The 21,812-nt window shown below is 57.7% G+C and overlaps 1 protein-coding gene and 1 pseudogene across 4 annotated transcripts in view; one reads left to right on the top strand and one right to left on the bottom strand.

Annotated features, from left to right (window-relative positions):
* KAZN (kazrin, periplakin interacting protein) overlaps positions 1 to 21,812 on the top strand; it is a 1,000,963-nt gene that overhangs the window by 682,343 nt on the left and 296,808 nt on the right. The window lies entirely within an intron of this gene.
* Positions 9,580 to 9,667, bottom strand: LOC127487753 (small nucleolar RNA U3; annotated as a pseudogene).

Raw genomic sequence — 21,812 nt, 5'->3', positions numbered from 1 at the left:
CCGTATGAACTCCTGTGCTGGCTTCTGGTCTCAGGTCCAATGTCCCTCTGTTTGAAAGGGCGACGGTGCTCCCAGGCCCCTCCTCTGAGCCTCTGGGGCTCCTGTTGGCAGAGGGCAGCCCGTTTCTCCACTCGGCCTTCCTGGCTGTGTTCTCAGGCAGTCTCTCTTGTTAGTGGCAGACGGCCCTGGGTAGCCACGCACGCCTCTTCCCCAGATGAACAGCAGGGCCTCGCTGCCTGCGGATCTGGCCACAGCCGTGGGACATCGCCCATCACGGAAGCGATCCTGTGTCTGTGTTGATGTGTCTGATGGGTCAGGCTGGGCTCTGGAGCTCAGGAGCGGAGTGGGCCCCTCTCCGACCACGTACGCTCCTCCCAGGGACACACGCGGGGCAGCAGGAAGGCCTCCATCATCACTGTCACACAAGGGGTTCCCAGCTGGGCAGGGGAAAGTCTCACCTGGCCTTCTTCTTCCGGAAGCCAGCAGGCACCGGGTGAGTCTCCGGAACAGCCTGACCAAGGATGACGGACGGTCCGGCAGCACGGCAGTCTGTGTAAAAGAGCTCACCGTTCTTCCCTTCCCTTAAAAGCCACTTACAGGGGCCGGCACCGTGGCGCAGTGGGTTAATCCTCTGCCTGCAGCACTGACATCCCATGTGGACTCCAGTTCTAGTCCTGGCTACTCCTCTTCCCATCCAGCTCTCTGCTGTGGCCTAGGAAAGCAGTGGAAGATGGTCCAAGTGCTTGGGCCCCTGCACCCATGTGGGAGACTGGAGAAGAAGCTCATGGCTTCGAGTTGGTGTAGCTCTGGCCATTGCTGCCATTTGGGGAGTGAACCAGCGGACAGAAGACCCCTCTCTCTGTCTCTCTCTTCCCACTGTCTGTAACTCTACCTCTCAAATAAATAAATAAAATCTTAAAAACAAAACAAAAAAAAACTTGTGGGCAATTCTGGGTGGGTGGACAGGCTTGGCGCCATACAGTCCTGAAGCCCATAGGGTCTCTCTGCCTTCCCGGGCCCCAGCCCCGTGCCACAGCCCCCAACCTTGCAGTCCGAGGGGCACTCCGGCTGCCACGAGCCCTGTCCAAAAAGCGCAATGGAGGAGTCGAGAAGCAGGAATAGAGGGAGCGCTAGGGAGGCTCCCGGAACACGGCGCCCTCTTCATTCTCTTGTCCAAAACCTGGTCCACAGAGCCCTTGGCTACAGCAAAGGCTGGGTGCTTCCTAGCTTGCCCAGGCCATCAGCAGGGAGCTGGATCGGAAGAGGAGCAGCCAGGACACAAACCAGCGCCCCCATGGGATGAGGGCACCTCAGGCAGAGGCTTAGCCTACTACGGCCAAGCACTGGCCCCAGGGACCTCGCTTTTTAAGATGGCAGAACAGATGCTTCGCTAAGGAGCAGAGGCGGAGGGCAGGAGGCACGGAGGGATGTCCAGCTCACTGGCTAGGAGGGCAATGCCCACTGCGCTGTGAGTAGCAGAATGGCTAAAGTTGAAGACAGCGGCCAGCGCTGTGGCTCACTAGGCTAATCCTCCGCCTTGCGGCGCCGGCACTCCGGGTTCTAGTCCCGGTCGGGGCGCCGGATTCTGTCCCGGTTGCCCCTCTTCCAGGCCAGCTCTCTGCTGTGGCCAGGGAGTGCAGTGGAGGATGGCCCAGGTGCTTGGGCCCTGCACCCCATGGGAGACCAGGGTAAGTACCTGGCTCCTGCCTTCGGATCAGCGCGGTGCACCGGCCGCAGCAGCCATTGGAGGGTGAACCAACAGAAAAGTCTCTCTCTCACTGTCCACTTTGCCTGTCAAAAAAAAAAAAAAAAGACAGCACCCAGGGCCAAGCACCAAGGGAGGCAGAGCAGATGGGTCTTGAACGTACGATGGTACAGCCATTCTGGACCGTGACTTGGCACTTCCTTATAAAGTTAAGCACAGGGCTGGTGCTGTGGTGTAGTGGGCTACACCTCCGTCTGCGGCGCTGGTATCCCGTATGGGCACTGGTTCATGTCCTGGTTGTTCTTTTTCCAATCCAGCTCTCTGCTTGTGGCTTGGGAAGGCAGTGGAAGACTGCCCAGGTGCTCGGGCCCCTGCACCTGCTTTGGAGACCCAGAAGAAGCTCCTGGCTCCTGGGTTCAGATAGGCCCAACTCTGGCCATTGCAGCCATTTGGGAACTGAACCAGTGGATGGAAGACCTCTCTCTCTGTCTCTCCCTCTCTCTGTAATTTGACCTCTCAAATAAATAAATAAAATCTAAATAAACAAATAAAGTTAAGCACCAACCACACCGTGGGACTCAGCAGGTGCACAACAGATTTTCCCCCTAGAGAAATAAAGACCTGTAACTTTGTAATGTTTATTTATTTATTTTAGTTTATTTAGTGGGGACAAGGCGGGCAGAGATCTCAAGATTCACTCCCCAAATACCTACAACAGCTGGTGCTGGGCCTGGCTGAAGCCGGGACCGGGATCTTCATCCAGGCCTCGCACGTGGGTGGGAGGGGCCCAGCTACGTATCCCATCGCCAGTGCCTTCCAGGGTGCACCTCAGCAGGAAGCTGGATCAAGAGCAGAGCCGGAACTTGAACCCAGGAACTCGAATACAGGGCGTGGGTGTCGCGAGCAGCCTTTTAACCACTCTGCCGAAGGCCCACGCTGTTTATAGCGGCTCCGGTCGTGGTAGCCCCAGGCTGGAAATAGCCCCGGTGTCCCTCACCAGCTGAGGGGGTAAACTGTGCCCCCTACACGGAGCTGGCACTCAGCGAGAAAACAGGAGTGGATTCTTGAGACACGGAGCAGCGTGGGTGAGTCTCAAAGGCAAGAAGTAGTCCCGGGCCACAGCGCTGGGGTCGCTGGTGTGGCATTCACCGGAAGACTGGTTGGTGAGCCCAGGCCCGTGGTTGCCGGGGGTGGCATGGGGCACAGATGGGACTGAACAGGACAGCACCCAGGAGCGTTTGGGTGACTGTGGTACGTGTCGCACAAACCTCGGCAGGTGTTAAAATTCCTGGACGTGGACATCTCAGAAAAGCCAGCGTGGCTATTTAAAAACTCAGTTCTGGTGGGAGAAAGAGATGGTGGGCGTGGCCCAGAGGGTGGCGCTAACTCGCTCACCGTCTCGGCTTTGCCTTCCAGCGCGTTCCGTCTGCAGGGTCTCCATCCGCGTCCGTGGTGGGGGCCGTCCCGCGCATTGTGGGCCATTTCCAGCCTGGCTGCCTCTACTCTCTGGATACCAGTAGCATCCTCCGTCCACACAGACATCACTGGCCATGGCTGTGGGTCCACCGGGCACACAGAGTGGCTGGGTGAGACTCGCTGGCGACTCCGAGTGTGTTGGTGACTTCCAGTTGGAGAAATTCGGCTTGGCAATTTTCTCTCTGGGAGACCCCGTTTCTTTCCCTCTGTTCCCCTTCCCTGCGGCGCCGCCTGAGGACAGGTTCCCTGGAATACGGGAGCTGGATTCTGTAGCGGGTTTCCAACCTCAGCGCCTGGGGCAGCTGCCCCACCGTCTCCCACTTTCTCCACACCTTGCCACCCCAGCTTCCCCATACCCATGACTCAGAAGAGGAAAACTGAGTCCCAGGTAGGCCTGGTTCCCGGGGGCTCGGGCATTGAGCTTCCATTTGCCTGACATTGTAAGCCATAGGTATTTCGCTGGGTTCATTTTAAAGCCCGGAGAAGCCATTCTACTATTTAAATATGGAAGAGGTAACGTATTTTAATAATCATACCCCAGGGCATAGTTTTTCTTGTTGCATGAAAAAATAATGGACAAAACAGCCCGTAGCCAATTGCAAGATTATGTAGAAGTCGTAAAGAACGATGCAAGCCCCGGAGCCTTGCGTAGCGTGAGGCCACCTCTGTGGCGGTCTTGGCTTTCCTGCTTCCCACGCCCCCCCCCCCCCCCCGCCCTGGAGAGCAGTTCCAGTCTTGATTTCACGAGGGCTTGGGGGGCTGGGCTGGGGGAGTGTTCTGTGAGCCCTGGAGTTTGCGAGAGGGTCTTAAGATCCGGAGATGAGAAGTCACTCTGGGACGCAGGGGCTCCGACTCGGACGTTTGCAGACCCTGGGCTGGGAAGCGAGAGACGGGACAGGCAGGGTGCAAATGGTGGGCACCTGTGCGGACTCCGTGCCTCGCGTGAAGGCTGCAGCGTCCTCTCTCACGGACAGAACTGTTGCCGGTGGCGTCAGACCTCGCGTGTTGTCCGTAGAAGCTGTCAGCCGGGCTCTGCGTGACCCCTCAGCTGAGCCAGAGTGCTGCAATGCGCTAAGACTGAAAAGAACAAATTTGCAGCCTGCGTATCCGCAAAAATGCTTGTTCATGGGAAGTCTGTAGTATGGGAAAACTGTGCGTGGAGTTCAAACATGTTTTGCACTCAAATTAACTTTTTTTAAAGGATTTATTTATTTGAAAGGCAGAGTTACAGAGAGAGAGAGAGAGTGAGAGAGAGGTCTTCATCCACTGGTTCACTCCCCAGTTGGCTGCGACAGCTGGAGCTGAGCTGATCCAAAGCCAGGAGCCAGGAGCTTCCTCCAGGTCTCCCACGTGGGTGCAGGGGCCCAAAGGCTTGGGCCATCTTCTACTGCTTTCCCAGGCCATAGCAGAGAGCTGGATCAGAAGTGGAGTGGTCAGGGCTCAAACCAGCACCCACAGGGGATGCCAGTACTGCAGGTGGCAGCTTTACCCACAAAGCCACAGCACTGGTCCCTTAATTTTTAAAAAGTTACTGAATTTAGGAGAGAGAGAGAGAGACTCCTATCTACTGCTTTACTCTCCAAATGCCTGCAGCAGCCAGGACTGGGCTAGACTGATGCAGGGAGCTCCATCCAGGTCTCTCACATGGGCAGCAGGGATGGGGTGCTTGAGCCAGCAGCTGGCGCCTCCCAGGGTGCTCCTTAGCACGAAGCTGGAGCTGGCACAGAGCTGGGACTCAAACCTAGGCCCGCTGATAACGGGCTACGGGCATCCTAGCTGCCACCTTAACCGCCAAGCCAAATGCCCACCCCAGCATTTTATTTTAGTAGTCAGATGATCCCATAAAATCCAACAGTGTCGGCTGGCTGCCCAGCTGTGTCCATCTGTTGTCTGTAGTGTGTGTTGGGGGAACGGTATTAGAGGTGGCAGGGTGGGCTCAGGGCAGTGGCACATACAGAAAGCCCAGGCAGGGGCTGGCGGGCTCTGCACCTGTGTCTCGTTCAGTCTTCTCAAGTCTCTCCAGAGAGTTGGCGCTGTTAGCATTGTCTCTTTAGCTGGTAAGGAAGCCAAAGCCCAGAGAGGTTTAGTGACTTTCTCAGGTCACACAGCAAGTAAGTGGCAGATATTACTGTGTATGTGTGGTGTGTGTGTTTGAGCAGGCCATCAGGTTTAGTGAGACATCCACAACTATATAAACTCATAACAAATGCATATTTAAAAATTACAAGGAAACCAAATATGTGCACACACTGAATTATAATAGTAAGGGAGTAACACGTGCTCACTTTAGAAAAAATAAAGATTGGGGCTGGTGTTGTGGCATAGCCGATAAAGCCTCCGCCTGCAGTGCCGGCATCCCATATGGGCCCCCGGTTCGAGTCCCGGCTGCTCCACTTCTGATCCAATGCACTTGGGAAAGCAGTGGAAGATGGCTCAGGTACTTGGGTCCCTGCACCCATGTGAGAGACCCGGAAAAAGCCCCTGGCTCCTGGCTTTGGATTGACACAGTTCCAGCCATTGTGGCCATTTGGGGAGTGAACCAGCAGATGGAAAATCTGTCTCTCTGTCTCTCCCTCTCTCCTCCTGTAACTCTGCCTTTCAAATAAATCAATCAATCTTAAATTTTTTTTTTACTTATTTATTTGAAAGGCAGAATGAGAGAGAGAGAGAGTGTGTGAGAGAGAGAGAGATCAATCTTCCATTTGCTGGTTCATTTCCCAGGTGGCCACAACAGCCAAAACTAGACCAGGCTGATGCCAGGGGCCAGGAACCCCAGCCACGTCTCCCACGTGGGTGGCAGGAACTTGGGCCATCACCCACTGCCTTCCCGCGTGTGTTAGCAGGGAGCTGGGACTCACGTCAGCGCTTGGGAATGGGACGCAGGCTTCCCGCGTGGTGGTTTAACGTGCTGTGCTGCGTCCCCACCCCAGCACGCACGTGCACTCGAAAGTGACCATTTCTCAAAGTCAGACGCCTTCCCTCCCATGTGACGTGCCTCTGTTTTCAATATCCTTGAGAAAAATCACAATGAACGTGGAGACTCTGAACTCTGCCACGTTTAAGTAGACGTGCTCCTCACCAGGGTGTTCATACACCCGAGAGCCACCTGCTCGTTCGCCTGGAAGGCATCCTAGTGACCCCCACCGCGCCGGGTGCACTTCCGGGGCCGACTCCGCCTGCACCCCTCCCTCTGTTGGGAGGCCTCTGGGCCTGTGGCTCCTCCGGGTCGGAAACAACGGTGTCGGCACCCAAGAGAGGACAGAAGCAGCCCAGACTCTCCCGTGTGCTGCCCGCCTGTGTGCAGCCAGAGAGGGGTGGGGTTGCAGGAAACCCAGCCACCAAGGTCGCTTTCGCAAACCTGGATACACCTTGAACTCGGAGGAAGTCGCTGGGGCTCAGTAAACACATCAACCCTGAGCATCCTGAAGATCAATTGCCGGAGGGTTTTTTGTTTTGTTTGTTTGTTTGTTTGTTTAAGAGTTAATTTTGTTTATTTGAAAGAGAGAGAGGGAGAGACAGAAAGAAATCTTCCATCTGCCTGTTCACTCCCCAGATGGCTGCCATGGCCAAGGCTGGACCAGGCTGAAGCTAGGAGCCAGGGGTTCCATCCAGGTCTCCCATGTGGGTACAGGGGTCCAAGCACTTGGGCCATCTTCTGCTGCTTTTCCAGGACATTAGCAGGGAGCTGGATCGGAAGTGGAGCAGCCAAGACTCGAACTGGTGCTAGTACCGGATACCAGGACTGCAGGCGGCGACTCAACCTGCTGAGCCACAACACCAGCCCGACTGTCTGTCTGTCGAACGACCACATTGGGCATCACAGTGGGAGCTCACGTACCACCTGGTGATCCCTCATCTCTGTTGCGACTTGCCGCGTGTGGCCGCATGAGCCCTGGGAAGGGAGCTGCTGTCGAGAGTGGAGTGGGGTTTAAACTGGCTCCAGCATTTCCCTGGCGTTGCTGGCGGGAAGTCCTCCCCTCGGAGGAGAGTTGGTGCAGGCGAGCCCCTTGTCCGTCTGCGGTGATGCCTGGAGACGATTTCCGTTTACCCTGTCCGCAGCAGGGACCAGAGGGATGGTGTGGAGCAAGTGAGGGGCCAGCCGCTTTCTCTAACCTCTCCCACCCACCAGACTCGGGGCTTCTGCAGTGGGTCCCAGAGGGCAGAGTTCATCCCCACCCCCCTCCACCCTGGAACCCCGAGGCGGGCGACACCTGGTACCACCCAGGAACTTGGCTGGACGAACCTTGCTCTGCATTTGCTTGGATTCTGTTTTCCCCCAAATTTCGATTGGGAAGTTTTTCTTTTTCTAAGAGGATCATTACGGAGTCTGAAATGATCCAGGTGAGCTCTGGCATTCGAAGGAAAGCGAAACCGTCACGTTGCTCATGAGTGCAGGGAAGGCTGGCGGAGGTGCCTTGGCCTGCCCTGATGAGATGGATTTGGGGGCTGCTTAAGAGCCGCCCTACTCACTCTTTCAACTCCTGTAGGGGAGGGAGGGGTGGCTGGATGTGGGGGACCCCGTGATGCTTTAGCAATGGACAGAGTCCCCCTAAGAAGGAAAGCCTTCGGGCCTCTGGTCTCCCCACCTTTGCCCTCTTTTGTTTCCAGCCGATCCCTAGAGCACAGGCCCCGTCCATGCCTACACGAGGTCGCACAAGGCCGTCACCAGGCCACAGAGGACAGCCAGCATCGGGCTTGGGAGACCCAGAGCAGAGCCCGCGCCACAGCGCAGGACAATTTTGCCTTTGCGAGGGTTCACCCCAGCCGTGTAGTTCTGATCCCGCTCCGAATCTACGACAATTGCTCTCCACCTGCCACACTGGAGGCAGCCTGGGAGGGTGCTGAGGGATTTGAACCCAGTTTGCTGTTGTTTAAAATTGCCGTTTCAAAGTCGTCTCTCGCCATCACTCTCCGCTACGGTTCACTCGGTGCCTTGGGTTTTTCTCCTTCTTCTTCCCGCTGCTCTCCGTCTCTGCACTGTGGACCAGGGACAGCAGAAAGTCCCTGGAAAATGGACCTCCCAGGGAAGTCTGGGTGCAGAAAGTCTCGATATCTTTGCATGGTTTTTCCCCCCACAATACACATTTCCCTGTGAACTGTTAGAAGATCACTTGTATTTACTTGCTGGTGTATCCACTCACTTCTGCCTCCCACACCTACCCACCTGCCCACCGGTCCATGCATCCAGAAAGTGTCTTCTAGAAGTCTCTGTACCAGGCCCCTATGCACTTCAGTGGCGTCCAGGTCGGGGTGATTTTACCCCCTGGGGAAATCAGGAAAAGAATCAGAAGACATTTTTGGTGGTCAGAAATGGAAGTGAAGGATGCTCCCGGCCCCGATGTGGGCGGCCAAGGAGCCTGCTGCCCCTCCCCCACCACCCAAGACAATGCCTCCCCCCAGCCCACCCCTAGAGAATGGCCCAGCCCGGAGATTGCAGTGGCCAGGCTGGGAGAGCCTGCCGACCTGGAGATGACCTGGCCATGGGACGTTTTGTGGGGGAAACACAAACAGGGCAGTCGTACAAGGGCAAGGGGCAGGTGTTTGTGGTCATTCTTGGGGGGACAGTTCCAGTCCAAGTGCATTCACGACGCCACGAGACGTATTCCTGGGGAAGCCCAGGAGTCATTGCCACAGGAAGGCAGAGCTGGGCTGAGCACAGGGCTGCAGCTTGCATGGGGTGGAGGCCCTGAGGTGGAGGCGGCAGGTTCAGACACCTGCGGGTGCAGGCGCGGTGGCCAGAGCTGTGACAAGAGAGCTGGTAGCGCTCACGGAAGAGTTCGAAGACTGCGTCAGAGGGAGGGGAAGGAGCAGCTGTGCCAGGCGGCAGCCACCGAGCCCCCGTCCCTGGACGGATGAGGTGTGGTGTGGCCAAATCCTCCTAATTTTTCCATAAAAGCAAGAAGCCAACACTGTACGGGGATTTAACTGTTAGCAACTCGTTGTGCAAAATGCATCTAGAAAGTGAACAAAAACACCTGCTCAGACCAACACCCCGTGGCCTCTGGCTGCATTCGGCTGCGCAGGCCCAAGCTTCCCCTTTAGTGAAGTTCCCAGGAGCACTCCGCGTGCCTGCTCTGCTCACACCAGCGTGCGCACTCACCAGCCCACCTGTGAAAGGGCTGGAGGCCTGGCCCTTCCTCTCCTGGTGTGCCAGTCCCGCCCAAACGCAGAGTATCTGTCTCAGCAGATGCGGGGTGGAGCCCAAGCATTTTCTAGGTACCCCCACTGCTGGCCTGGGGGCCACGCTTGGAGAACACGCGCCCAGGCTCTGAGAGACTTAAATGCACCTGCTCCACCCTCCCCGTGGAGGAAGCAGAGTTTGGGAGGCCAATGAAGGAATTAGGGAGCCCCTCCTGGACCCTGGTCTGATGGAGCCATCTGCAGCCCCCCTGCCAAGCCCTCCCTGCGCGGAGATACATTGTAGCTTACTGCACAGGCACTTCCCTAGTAGCGAGCTATAGAAATGATCCCTGGAAGTACAGTCTTAATTCTCTAGTCCAATAAAGCGAATTTATATGTCCACCAGCTCCTCCGGGTTTTTAATTATTCTTCTCGTCCTTTGATAACGTAGCGAGTCTGGATGAGTGTACCAGTAGTTAGAGTGAATTAGTGAAATCCCTCTCCGTAGGTTTGTGTTTGTTTGAGCTTAGCAGGGGTGGTTTAACTCACCAGACAGCAGCAGTGCCTTCCCCAGCCAGTGCTCCCGGGAGGCGCCCCGACGCGCAGCCTGCGCGCGGCCACAGACACGGATGAGGCCCTTCGCTTCTCGGCTGATGCGGGGACGGGGCATGTTGGTGGCTCCGCTGCAGAGCTGGTGTCCCAAGGAGAAAGCTTCCTGCATTTCTGCATTTACCAAGGAAGTTAGCTTCCTGTGCAGTCCAGGGGCTGGGGGCTGGGGGCTGGGGGCTGGGGGCTGGGGGCTGGGGGTGGGGGCTGGGGGTGGGGGGAGCTGCTTGCCAGGCGGGCAGAGCTCGGAGCTCTCGAGACACCAGCACCGGCCACCCAGCAGGGCGTGCTTGCAAGCCAGCAGCTGAATCTGTCTCGTTCCATCCTCAAAGCGCTGTGGAGCCATGAGTGCGCCTCTCACCATTTGACAGGCAAGGAAACTGAGGCCAGGTCCCTCTCGTTGGCGGGATGACCCTGGTCAGTGAAGAGCAGAACCGGCCCCCTCCCCGCGCCGGCCTAGCCGCATCAAAGCCTGGGCAGCACCCCTGGGGGCCAGATCCAAATGCAGATTGCCAGGCCCCGCCCCAGTGCTTCCAGTTGATGTCTGAGCACTTGCTACAGGTCCCCCAGGGATGGATACCACACCCTGTCCCCCTCTCCCGCCCTGCCTGTCCCACGGAGGTGCTGGTGGCCGCCTGCGCCCCACTGAGGGCTGCAGCTACAGAGGCCAGCGCACCAGCAGGCACGGTGCACCAGGTCCCCACGCCGAGACCGGGGCTCGTGGGCGTGGGTTGGACCCGCATGAAGCTCCTTGATACAGGGCCCAGGTCTCCTTGGCTCCAGGTGCTGCAGCCCCCAAGGCCCCAGAGCACAGCCGGGTAGGAATCTGGTAAGTGAATGAATGCTCCCCGCCCCCAGATGAACCCGAGCCGGAGCTGGGTCATTGCCCAGGGGAGGCTCCCTCCTGCGGTGTGAAGAGTCCTTCTTTGAGACGGAGGCTGGTGGCGGTGAGCCCAGGAGCACCCCTCGCCTGGCACTGGGCTCCCTCAGACCCCGTAGAGCCTGCTCCGTCTCTGCCCTGGTGGCCGCGGACAAGCCTCTCAGGACACGTCATCACCCAGCACCAGGAGCACCGCCCCATGTCTGTCCTGACAGCGAGGAAGAGAGCTGCCAGTGCCCTAAGGGAAGCGAGCTCACCTGCAGGGTGACTGTCCCTGCCTGCCTGGGTGGGGGCCTGGGGGGAGCTGGGGGAGCTGAAGTCGTTGTCAAGAATGAGGTTACGGAGGGCTGGTGTTGCATGGTAGCAGGTCAAGCCTCGGCCTTCAAATCCAGCATCCCTTGTGGGCACCAGCTCAAGTCCCAGCTGCCCCACATCTGATGCAGCTCCCTGCTAATGTGCCTGGGAAAGCAGTGGAAGGTGGTGCAAGGGCTTGGGCTCCTGCACCACGTGGGAGACCTGGAAGAAGCTCCTGGCTCCTGACTTCAGATAAGCCCAGCCCAGCCCTTGTGGCCATTTGGGGAGTGCACCAGTGGATGGAAGACCTCTCTTTCTCTGTCTCTTCCTCTCTCTCTCTCAACTCTCCCTTCAAATAAGTTAAAAAAAAAAAAAAAACGAACTTCTTTTTTTTTAAAGAGTGGGGTCCGGCATGATAAAAACCTGCCAGGGACCTGTGTGTGGCCTGGTGCCTCAGACACCTGAGTGCCACACCCAGTGCCTGGGTTCCAAGCCCAGCTCCAGCCCCCGATGCCAGCTTCCTGCTAACGCAGACCCTGGGAGCAGCATGCGCAGGGTCCCTGCCACCCACATGGCTGAATTCCGAGCACCCGGCTTTGACACCGGCTTTGGGCCATATGAAGAGTGCCTGAGCTCCCATCTCCCTCTCAAATAAACAAACAAGTATCATAGCCCAGTGCACCATGCCTGAGTGTTTAGAATTCTCTGTTCCGAAGGTCGTGGCGACCTGAGGTATCACCGCAGAGCACCTGGTCCGGGGCGCACACCCCATTATCCTCGCCATCTGTAAGTAAAGGACGCAGATAGTACTCAGAGCCTCGCCCTGGATTGGACGCATCAGCCTAAGGTGAGGTTGCCGCTTTTAGCCCCATGGGCCCCAGACGATTTGCAAATCAGGCAGGTCCTGGCGTCTGGGGAGATGGCTGCCTCCTTTGTTGCCAGGGAAATCATTTCAAAATGGAAAAGCCCAGAGCCCAGCCCCCAGCCTCAGGACAACATGCATTCTTTAAAATAAAAGAGAGAGAAATAGCACAAAAGAAGTCCAAACAACGGGACAAAAGACAACGCAAAACCAGATCCGTTACTGCACACCAGGAAGGTCTGCCCGCACTGAAGGGATGAAAGGGCATCATAATTTTGTTTTCAAATGTGTTTAAGAACCTGTTATTAAAACGGAATTAAACCCAAGTCCCAGGGCAACGGCTCTGCAGCTCTGAGACTGCGGGAGATAATCTGGATAATGCGATTAGCGCCCGCTTGATGGGGCTGGCAGGGGAAGGGAAGGAGCCGGCCGGAGCCAGCGCCACCCGGTCACCGCCCGCCCGCGGCCGTCCGCCCCCGGCCGCCTTCGGAAGGCCTTGGGGGCCTCAGCGGCCTGGCCGAGGGTGACACTGCTGCCCCTCCGTGCTCTGCTTTCTCATTGCCGGGCTGCAAGGCAGGCGCTGCTGCAGACCCGCGGCCACACAGCGGCGAGCTGGGACTCCAACCCCTGCGGCTGGCTGCCGTGGTGCGTGGTGCGTGGTGCAGGGTGCGTGGGCAGCCGTGGGTGATGCGTCCTCAGAGGCAGAAGCCTCAGATCCGCTGGGAAACTTGTGCTGAGTGGCTGACCCCCACCCCCAGGCCGCAGCCCCGCTGCCCAGCCCTGAGCTCGCTGCTTAAGGAGTCCCGCTCGCCTCCGTGGGGCTGCGTTTTGCCGCTTCCCTTCCTACGAATCCAGACTGCACTGTCCCCGTCCCGCTCCCTCCCAGGCCCCGTGCACAGCAGGCAGGTGGCAGCCACGTCCTCCCACAGGGCACAGAGAAGCCGAGCGATCCCTCAGCCCTCAGGAAGCCCACAGAGGCAGGGACCCCCGAGCAGGTGAGGGGTGCCATGGTTAATAGCAGGGGCAGGCAGACTGCTGGACAAGGCCACGTGGTAAGCACCGCGGGCTCTGGGGCCCCAGGGGCTCTGCCGCGACCGCTCAGCTCTGCCATGGTGACAGGAAAGCAGCTGCGGACCAGATGCAAATGAGTGGAATTGTCTGTTCGCCGATAAAACTTTATTTACAAAAACAGAGTCAGAGTCCCAGTTCAAGGCTTGGCTGTTCCTCTTCCAATCCAGCTCCCTGCTAATGCACCTGGGAAAGCAGCAGCAGGTGGCCCAAGTGCTTGGGCCCCTGCACCCACGTGGGAGACCTGGATGGAGTTCCAGGCTCCTGGCTTCAGCCTGGCCCAGCCCTGGTGGTAGGCAACATCTGGGGAGTGAATCAGCCAATGGAAGATCTCTCTCTCTCTCTTTCTCTCTCTCTCTCTCCCTCTCTCTCTTTTCCTTGCTTTCTTTTGCTCTGCCTTTCTAATAAAATAAAATAAAATAAAATAAAATAAAATAAAATAAAAATAACTAAATAAATCTTACAGTCAGAAACCGCAGCAGGCAGTGAGGCTGAAGCCGACTGATGCTGGTTCAGGATGTGGCCTCCGTGGCCTGGGTGGACTCATGGAAGCCCCCACATCTCACTCTCTTCACCTAGAAAGTGGGTCTGTGCTCATGCCCAGCTGGTGTGTGGGGTCTGGGGGTGCCCTCAACGGGGAAGCAGAGAAGGAAAGACCCACGGGGAGAAGAGGGCTCCGTCAGCTCCATCAACCCTTCTCCCACGCACCCCCCCACCCCCGGGGCCAGGCCTGGGCCCGAGGCCTGAAACGGACCAGACAGTAGCCATTTCCTCCAGGGCTGTGGCCCTGCACTAGGCCTCCACTGTGGGCTCAGGGCCAAAGGCGGCTGCTGGGTCCATCTGCAAAGTCGGCCCAACGGGCTGCTGACCCCACAGGCTCATTGGCCAGCCCAAGGAAGGGGGCGGGACGCAGCTTTGACACCTGTCACTCCGCCTGTGTTGTCTCCAGCCGAAGAGGGGGCACACTCGGAGTTAGCGCAGCCGCTCCCAGGCACAGTGCACGGGATCTCCTCTCAAACCAGGAGTGGCCTCGTTCTGAAGCTGTGGGAGCCCCCAGCGCGTGTCTTGGTCATGACGTCTCCGCCTCTCCCGCCGACTCCGGTCTCCCGTGGTCTCCTGCTACTAGTGCGGTGTGTGTGCGGGTGTGCCCCTGGGTGACTGTGCATGTAGGGGCGTGTGTGAGTGTGAGTGGCTGAGTGTTGGAGAGGGGGGCAGGGAGTCCACAGGAAGACCAGCAGCCTCTCTCTTAGCCTTTCTGTCTCCCTACAGATGCTACTGTGCACCTGCTAGGGGTCGTGCACTGCGCATGGCAGGTGTTTTCCATGCAGTATCGCTGGTATAGTCACCCCTTGACATCTCTGGGGAATTGGTCCTGTCACCTGCTGTAGACACCGACATCTGAGGACGCTCCAGTCCTGTATATAAAAGGCGTAATATTGCACAGAGCCTACACACATCCTCCTGGGCACATTACCCCTTCTCTGGACTCGTTGTCATACCTACTGCGATGCAAATGCTATGTAGATCCTTGTGCTACTGCATAGTGTAGGGAATAGTAGCAAAAATAGCATGTTCAATACACATGCAAGTTTTTAAATAGTTGTGCTGGATGCGGGTCGGTTGAATCCCCCGCAGACACGGAGAGCTGACTACACACGCGTGCACACACATACACATGCACACACATACACACGCACACACACTAAATGCTTCTGAGATGCTCTGATTCCTGGTGGCAAGTGACCCAGTGGCTGCAGAGCTGAGGGGACCCTGGTTGTCCAAGACCACGCAGGCAAGAGATGGGAGAGCTGGAGCCGAGCGCAGGCCAGCTCTGCACGGAAGCATTTGCGGTCTCCGTCATCTCTTCTTGAATCCAGAGCCAGTGTTCGGAGCTGTCTTTCCAATATGCGTTTTCAGCCACAGTCTGGTTTTCTCTGTGAGGAGGAACAGGATACCCGGATTGGACGTGCTGTTGTTAAAGGGCAGTGAATCACACCTGTTAGCACGGCTACAGGAAAGCACGGCGAGGATGTGGAGAAACTGGACCCTGATGCCTTGTTGCTGGGACAGCCGCTAGCAGAAAGTGCGTGGCGAGTCCTCAGGGAGTTAAGGACAGGATGGACTTCCGGTCCAGCAGTCCATGCGTCCCTGTTCACAGCTGTGTGACTCGTAACAGCCAGTAAAAGGCAGAAGCAACCCAGCGTCCATCAACAGAAGAACGGCTGTGGTCCAGCTGCGCCGTGAAACATTATTCAGCCTGGAAAAGGACACCTGCGTCCGGTGGGGAGGTTACGTGGAGTCACCCAAGGCTGTGGGGTCCCACCGCACAAGGTGCCGGAGTCGTCAGAGTCACGGGGCCAGAGAGGAGATGGGGTTGCCATGGCAACCGTCTTGCTGTCAGTCAGACCAGCCTTTTGCTCCAGTGAGAACCAGCGAGTCTTCTGTCTATGGATGCAGAATTCTCTGGCAGGCTTGTTAATTACCAGGCACTGTGATAAGGCTGAGGCAGATTACTGATCCCGCCCCCCGCCTGCACTGGCCTGGCTCTCAGGCTCCCCCTGGTGACTCGGGCACACGCAGCCGGCGTGGGGCAGCCACCAGCACGAACCATCCCTCTGTCCAGCGCTGGCCTGGCTCTGCTTCCTTGGTGGGGCGCTTGGGGCTGCCGTGAGTCCTGCTTGCCTCCCCTGTCCTCTCCACACAGACACTGTGACCGGAGCCTACGACATGACCCCCAGTGATGCCCGTGGACAAGACAGGACTCAGGAGAGCAGCAGCCTGGAGAGCCCTCTCTCTCCTTTGTTTTCTTCTAGCAATCTCTCCGTCTGCCCAGTGGCTGCCTTTTCTTCTTGTTGTTATTGCATTGAAACTGTGTTATCACCATTTACCCGGCAACCTTTTCATCCCATGGACCGCTCTGGCATCAAAGGAGTGACATTTATCAGCTCTGCCGAAAGAATGATGGATGAAGAAGATATGCAATAGTTTCATTTTCCCCCCAAACTAAATTATTGAAGTGCTATACATTTCTATTTGCTCTCCAGAAGCCCAGTTCTCAAGAGCCAGCCTTCAGGGGCTGGACAGGGTGGGAAGGCAGAGTGGGGGTGGGGTGGAAGGCACAGCCCCGTGGGCAGACCCCGAGCCAGGAATTGAGGCTGGGACTTAGGCTCTGTCGGTGCATCCCTTCCCGTTATGCGACAAGTGGAGGTGCTGGCCAGCTTTTCCTCCTAAGGATTCAACCAGAAAAAGCCCAGGGAGTGCTGGGTACAGAGCGTGGCCCTGTTAGGAAGTCCCAGTCCTCACGACCAGGCACCGTCACAGCTGGCATCCTCTGGTGTTTTGTTACAGCACAAGGCCTCCTTGCGTGGGGGCAGGTTGGCTCCACACCACCAAAGGCTGCAGCCCGGCTCTGTGGGCTTTGGCGTTCACTTTCCTTGGGAAGCTTGGGAGCTACGAGAGGAAAGAGGTTTGCAGAGAGAGAGAGACGCTTAGGGAGTCAGAATTTGGGGAGAGGTGCAAAACTGGAAGCGTGGTCTCAGGTTCCTGGGGATGCCACGACAGATGCACGTAATCCCAGCGGCTTCGAACCCAGGACGTCTGGCAGGCCCAAGTGCATGGTGGGTCGAGGTGTGAGCGGGGCTGCCCGCCCTCTGCAGGCTCCGAGGCACGAGCGCTTCCCGCCCCTTCCAGCTCCTGGAGGCTGCGACATATCCCGGCTTGTGGCAGCATCGCCCCGTCTCTCCCTGCGTCCTCCCGGGACTTGCCTCTCCCTGGTCCTGTCGTCGTCTTCCCAGGCGGCCGGCCGTGGGTGGAAGGCCCTCGCTCAATGTCAAGACGCTTCGCTGGTGACCTGTTTCCAAAGAAGGGGCATGCCTGAGCTTCCAGGTGGACACCACTTGGCCACTCTGAATGACCCCCGTGCGTGGCGGCCGTGAGGCCCACGTGACAGATGGGGAGGGCGAAGTGGGAGGAGCCTTGGCCGTGAACTAGCAAAGTCTCGTGGCTTCTCAGAGCCCTCCGTCCTCCCTCTCTGTGAACACCCGGCCCCTCCTACAGGCTGGACGCACCGTACGGGGAGACCGGACAGTGCTTCGGCCCCCGTTTGGCCAGTGATCGGTCTGCCCCCAGCTTCCTGAGACCTCGGAAGCAGAGGGCATTGTTTTAGCGAGAACACTGGCGGGCTGTGCCATTCCCCGAACCCCGCCCCTCTCTGATCCTGCGTTTGAGGATCGGAATAATCCCAGCCAAGGGGCGCTGAACACACTGTGCTTTTCCATCGGGCTGGCCGTGTCTTATCTGAACCAAACATCCAACACTAACCCCAGGCGGAGCTCTCCGGAGGTTGTAATTATTCCGCAACAAACAGAGAAGATGGGAAGGGGCGCACGGAGGCCTCCCGTCTGGGAAAGTTCCCACGGGAAATCTCCAGAAAGCCGCCTCCTCCGATGGATCCCAGAACTGGTGGCCGCAGGCCCCTTAGATGCAGATGAGCCTCAAGCAGGCAAACGCCCGGGATGGATTTCACCTGCGGATCAGACGCCAGCCCGAGCAGCTCTCGGCGAGCCGCCGGCCCCTTGAAGCCGAGCCGGGACAGAGCCGGGCCTCCGCACGTCCCCACTTCTGATCCGTCTTCTCCAGCTGCCTTTTGAAAATCAAAATCCTTTAAGCTGCCGGCGCAGGAGTGGGTTCTGATGAGATTGACGCTCAGACAGGGAGATCACTGTGGGGGCCGGGGAGCGGAACCGCCGACTCTGATGTTGCCTTAAGATGCTTTGCTTCTACGGCCCCAGGGAGGCTGCTTGCACCCGTACATAGTCTCTTCTCAGCCAGAAGGGACGTGGGGGGAAAGCACAGTCCCCAAGACCCTCGGGAACTTGGCTTTTCCTTTCCTGGAAGTGCGCGTTTTCACGGACGCCCATTCACTCTGGCCCGGTCTGTGGGAACCCAGTGTTCTAGAAGCTTCTCCAGCATCCCTAGCAGGGTGCAGTAGTGGCTCTGTGGTTGTCCGTGGCTGCCTGACACGTGACTGACCCTCTGCAGCCTCATTAGAGGCAGGGTCCTGCCCAGCCTCTTGACCCAGACCTGGAAAGGGAGGGAGGACAGGTGTGTCCCGGGCAAAGCTGAGGGGTTCTGGAAGCCCCGTGTGGGCCTCCAGGGAGGCCCCATTCGGCTTCTCTTCCCCGAGTCAGCAGGAGTGGGACACGTGAGGGACATGGAGCTGAGGAGGGTGGACGGCGAGGGTGACCGTGGGCCACTGTGGGGGCTCGGGCTCTCGAGGTGTTGCTGAGTTAGACTCGGGAGGCTCCCACGAAGAGGCCAGCATGACACTTCCTCCTCTTGTCCAGAGGGGGCGCTGGCCCTTTCCTATCACACGGGGCCCTGGCCACACGGCACACACTGGAAAACCAGGTCCCCGTGTGACTCCCACTAGGACCCATGTGACCTGGCCGGAGGAGGAGTTTTTCTCCAGTACCTCTGATACTGAGGTCAAAGGTCACAAAGAATGCTGACCTCTGCCTCTGGACAAGCCAGTGGACTGAGAGACTTGACCGTTGTCCCTCCCCTAGCACGCGCCTGCGTGGAGCCCGGGGCCTCCTCCTGCGTCCGCACCTGCCTCTCCTCACTTCCTTTGCTCCACTCTCGTCCACACTGTCAGCATCCTCTCCTGGTCAGTGACGCGCATCTTGGAGCTCTTATTTTTGGACAAATGAATAATAGAAGCGGTGCGTGCTGACGGCATGAAGCCGGCTGCAGCTCGGGCCACCGGACTCCCATTTCTAACTCTGATCCGCTGGGGTTTAAAAGGGGCTTGGGTTTGGAATTCTCTTCTCCCAGAGCAATAGACGGAACAGGAACCGTGGGGAGACCCCAGAGACCCCTTTGTCATGAACTTGGAGGACAGGTTTTTCAAAGATGTGTGTTATTTGTAAATAGCTCTTACCCCATGGCTAGCCAGGCGCTTCTTCTGTTGGGAGACAGAAGTGGGGACCGTGCTCAGGGCTGGGAGCGTGCCTGCACTGCGCCCGCACCCCGCCCCCGCCTGGGAAGCCCCCTCTCTTCTGGGGGAGGATGGGTTTGGCCAGCGTCCTCAGGGTGCTCAGAACCAGTCCTGGGTTCCGGATCACGCAGGATGTGGCGCAGGCGTTGTTCTGTGGTCGCCTGGGGGAGGGGCAGCTTGTGCTCAGGACTTGGGCTGCTGCGCCCAGCAGGTTGCTGACTCTCCCAGGCTGCAGCTGGAGTTGGCAGTGAGAAGGTTTCTTGGGAGCCGCACACCGGAAGCAGGATTAGCCCGGGGGAGTCCTCAGACCACGGCGACACCCAACAAAGCTCCCCTAGGGGGAGCCCCAGAGCACAGACGGCTGGCCGAGGAGCTGCGCGTGGGCGCCCGAGGCCAGGCCTGTGTACCTGCCCAGACGAGTGGGACCTTGGCTTCCACACTGGGGTGGACCCTCCTGGAGCCATTTCCCTCTCTAACCCACTGCTCCCTCACGCCGGAAGACCTTTGGCGGTGTGTGGAAGCATTTTCTGAAAGGACATTAGCCCTGCATTTCCATCCAGTCTCTCTTTTAATTAATTATATTTTATTTTACCTGCGAAACAGACAGAGATCTTCCATCCACAGGTGCACTCCCCAAATGCCCATCATGGCGAGCCCTGTACACACACACACACACACATACTCACACACACACACTAATACACACACTCACACACACAGACACACCTGCCCATCATGGCGAGCCCTGTACACACACACACACACACACACACCTGCCCATCATGGTGAGTCCTGTACACACACACTCACACACTCACACACAAACACACACTCACACACACACACACACCTGCCCATCATGGTGAGCCCTGTACACACACACACTCACACACTCATACACACTCTCACACACACACCTGCCCATCATGGCAAGCCCTGTACACACACACTCACACAGACACACTCACACAGACACACTCACACACACGCACACACACACACACACACCTGCCCATCATGGCGAGCCCTGTACACACACACACTCACTCACACACACACACACACCTGCCTGCCTGTGCCTGCGGGCCATCTCGTAGGCTCTCTGGAGTGCGCGCGTCCCTTCATTTCTCCGTCACCGGCTGTGTGTGCCCAGCTCCTGGAGGCTCTGCTACTGGAAGTGGAAGTGATCAAAGTGCAGCAGGGCTCAGCAGCACCCGGGAGTCTTCAGCACAGACCCCGGCGCCCCTCCTGGAGGAGTTTGGCTTCCGCAGGTCTGATCTGGGGTCTGCCCACTTGAACCTCATGGGTACCCAGGTGGTGCTGGTGCTTCGAGTCCAGGGGCTAGCGCTCGTCTAAAGCTGCGATTCTCCTCCCCTGGGGAGCTGGTTGGACCCCGGGGCCCGGCCCTCGGCTCTCAGAGTCTGATTCAGGGGACCTGGGGAGGAGGCGGGGCTCCCCTCCTTTGAGCAGAGCCCTCCAGGGGACACAGGGGTTTGAGGATCATTGATCTAAGGGCAGACGAGGCGGGAAGACCAGTGCTTCCTGGGTATCCCGGGTGCGCATGAATGATCCTGCGGCCGTACAGGTGCGGATGCAGACGGTCTGGGACAGGGCCTGGAGTCTGCACTCCGGCCACGCTTCTGGTCCAGAGACCACACTTCCCAACCAGGGCCGATTTTGCACCCACCGAGGCCGCGTGGCAAGCTTTGAAGACATTTTTACTCATCACAGCTTGGGGGACTCCATTGGCATCTGGTGGGCAGAAGCGAGAGCTGTTGCCACATGTCCCACGATGCACAGGAAAAACAAAGAATTCTGCAGCCCCACACTGCAATAGGCTGAGTCTGAGAAACCTTGGGCTGGACCAGACTTCCACGGAGAGGTTGGCTAACCACTGATAATAAGCTGGGTGGTCAGGGAGGGCTTCCTGGAAAAGGAGACACCTCCGTTCTGCCTGGTATCTGACGCCTCTGCCTCTCTGTAATTCTGCCTTTCAAATAAGTAAATAAATCTTTAAAAAAAAAAAAAAAAGCCTGCACTGTCCTGGTGCCGGAGCACGAGCCTTGCCCTGGGCTTCTCTCCTCGCAGACGTTCGGGAAAGCACTGTAATGCTTCCCCAGTGGGCAGAGTGCCCACACTTTTTTTTTTAAAGACGGTTCAAGACGTCCTAATTTCATGATGGTAGGGAAAGAATCTCCCTCCATAAGCAAGAAGGGGGAAATGAAAATAAACCTCTCTCTCGTAATCCACGCTTTTCTTGTCCCTTTCTTGTCAAATCTCATTTCCATCCAGAAAGTTCCTGCCCTGTATTTTCCGAAAATTAGAAAATCAGACCCTTCATTTGTGCGTCTGCAACTGCCAGAGAGCGAGCTGAGGAGTGCGCGGGCAAAGACACTGTTTCCAGAACGTTCCCTGTTCCCGTGAGCCGGAGTCTTGTGAGTCTTCGGGGAGGAGAGTAATACAAAGACACTCCCTAACTCCCGTGGCCTCTCACTCCGCGAGCGTCCGCACAGCCTGAAACTGAGCATCCTTGCCGCGAAGTCTGTGCTCCTTCCGTGGGGGAGAGGGCGGGTGCCATCTTCCCTGGGGTCATTCATGGAGCCCGGGCAGAATTTTGGTAACGTGTGTGGTGTGTGACGTCAGAGAGGCCAAGATCCGCCCCCATCCCCGGGGTGAGCAGTTCTGGGTTCACTTGGTTCATTTCCTGCTGATCAAGTGGCAGACGAACACGAAGGCGTGGCCAACAGTGAGGGGACCTGGGCCGTGTCCCCCGCACAGTGCTCCCCGCGGGATCACGATGTCC

Source organism: Oryctolagus cuniculus, chromosome 7 (assembly GCF_964237555.1).
Source record: "Oryctolagus cuniculus chromosome 7, mOryCun1.1, whole genome shotgun sequence".
NCBI lineage: Eukaryota > Metazoa > Chordata > Mammalia > Lagomorpha > Leporidae > Oryctolagus > Oryctolagus cuniculus.
This window is presented reverse-complemented; position numbering and strand designations above follow the sequence as displayed.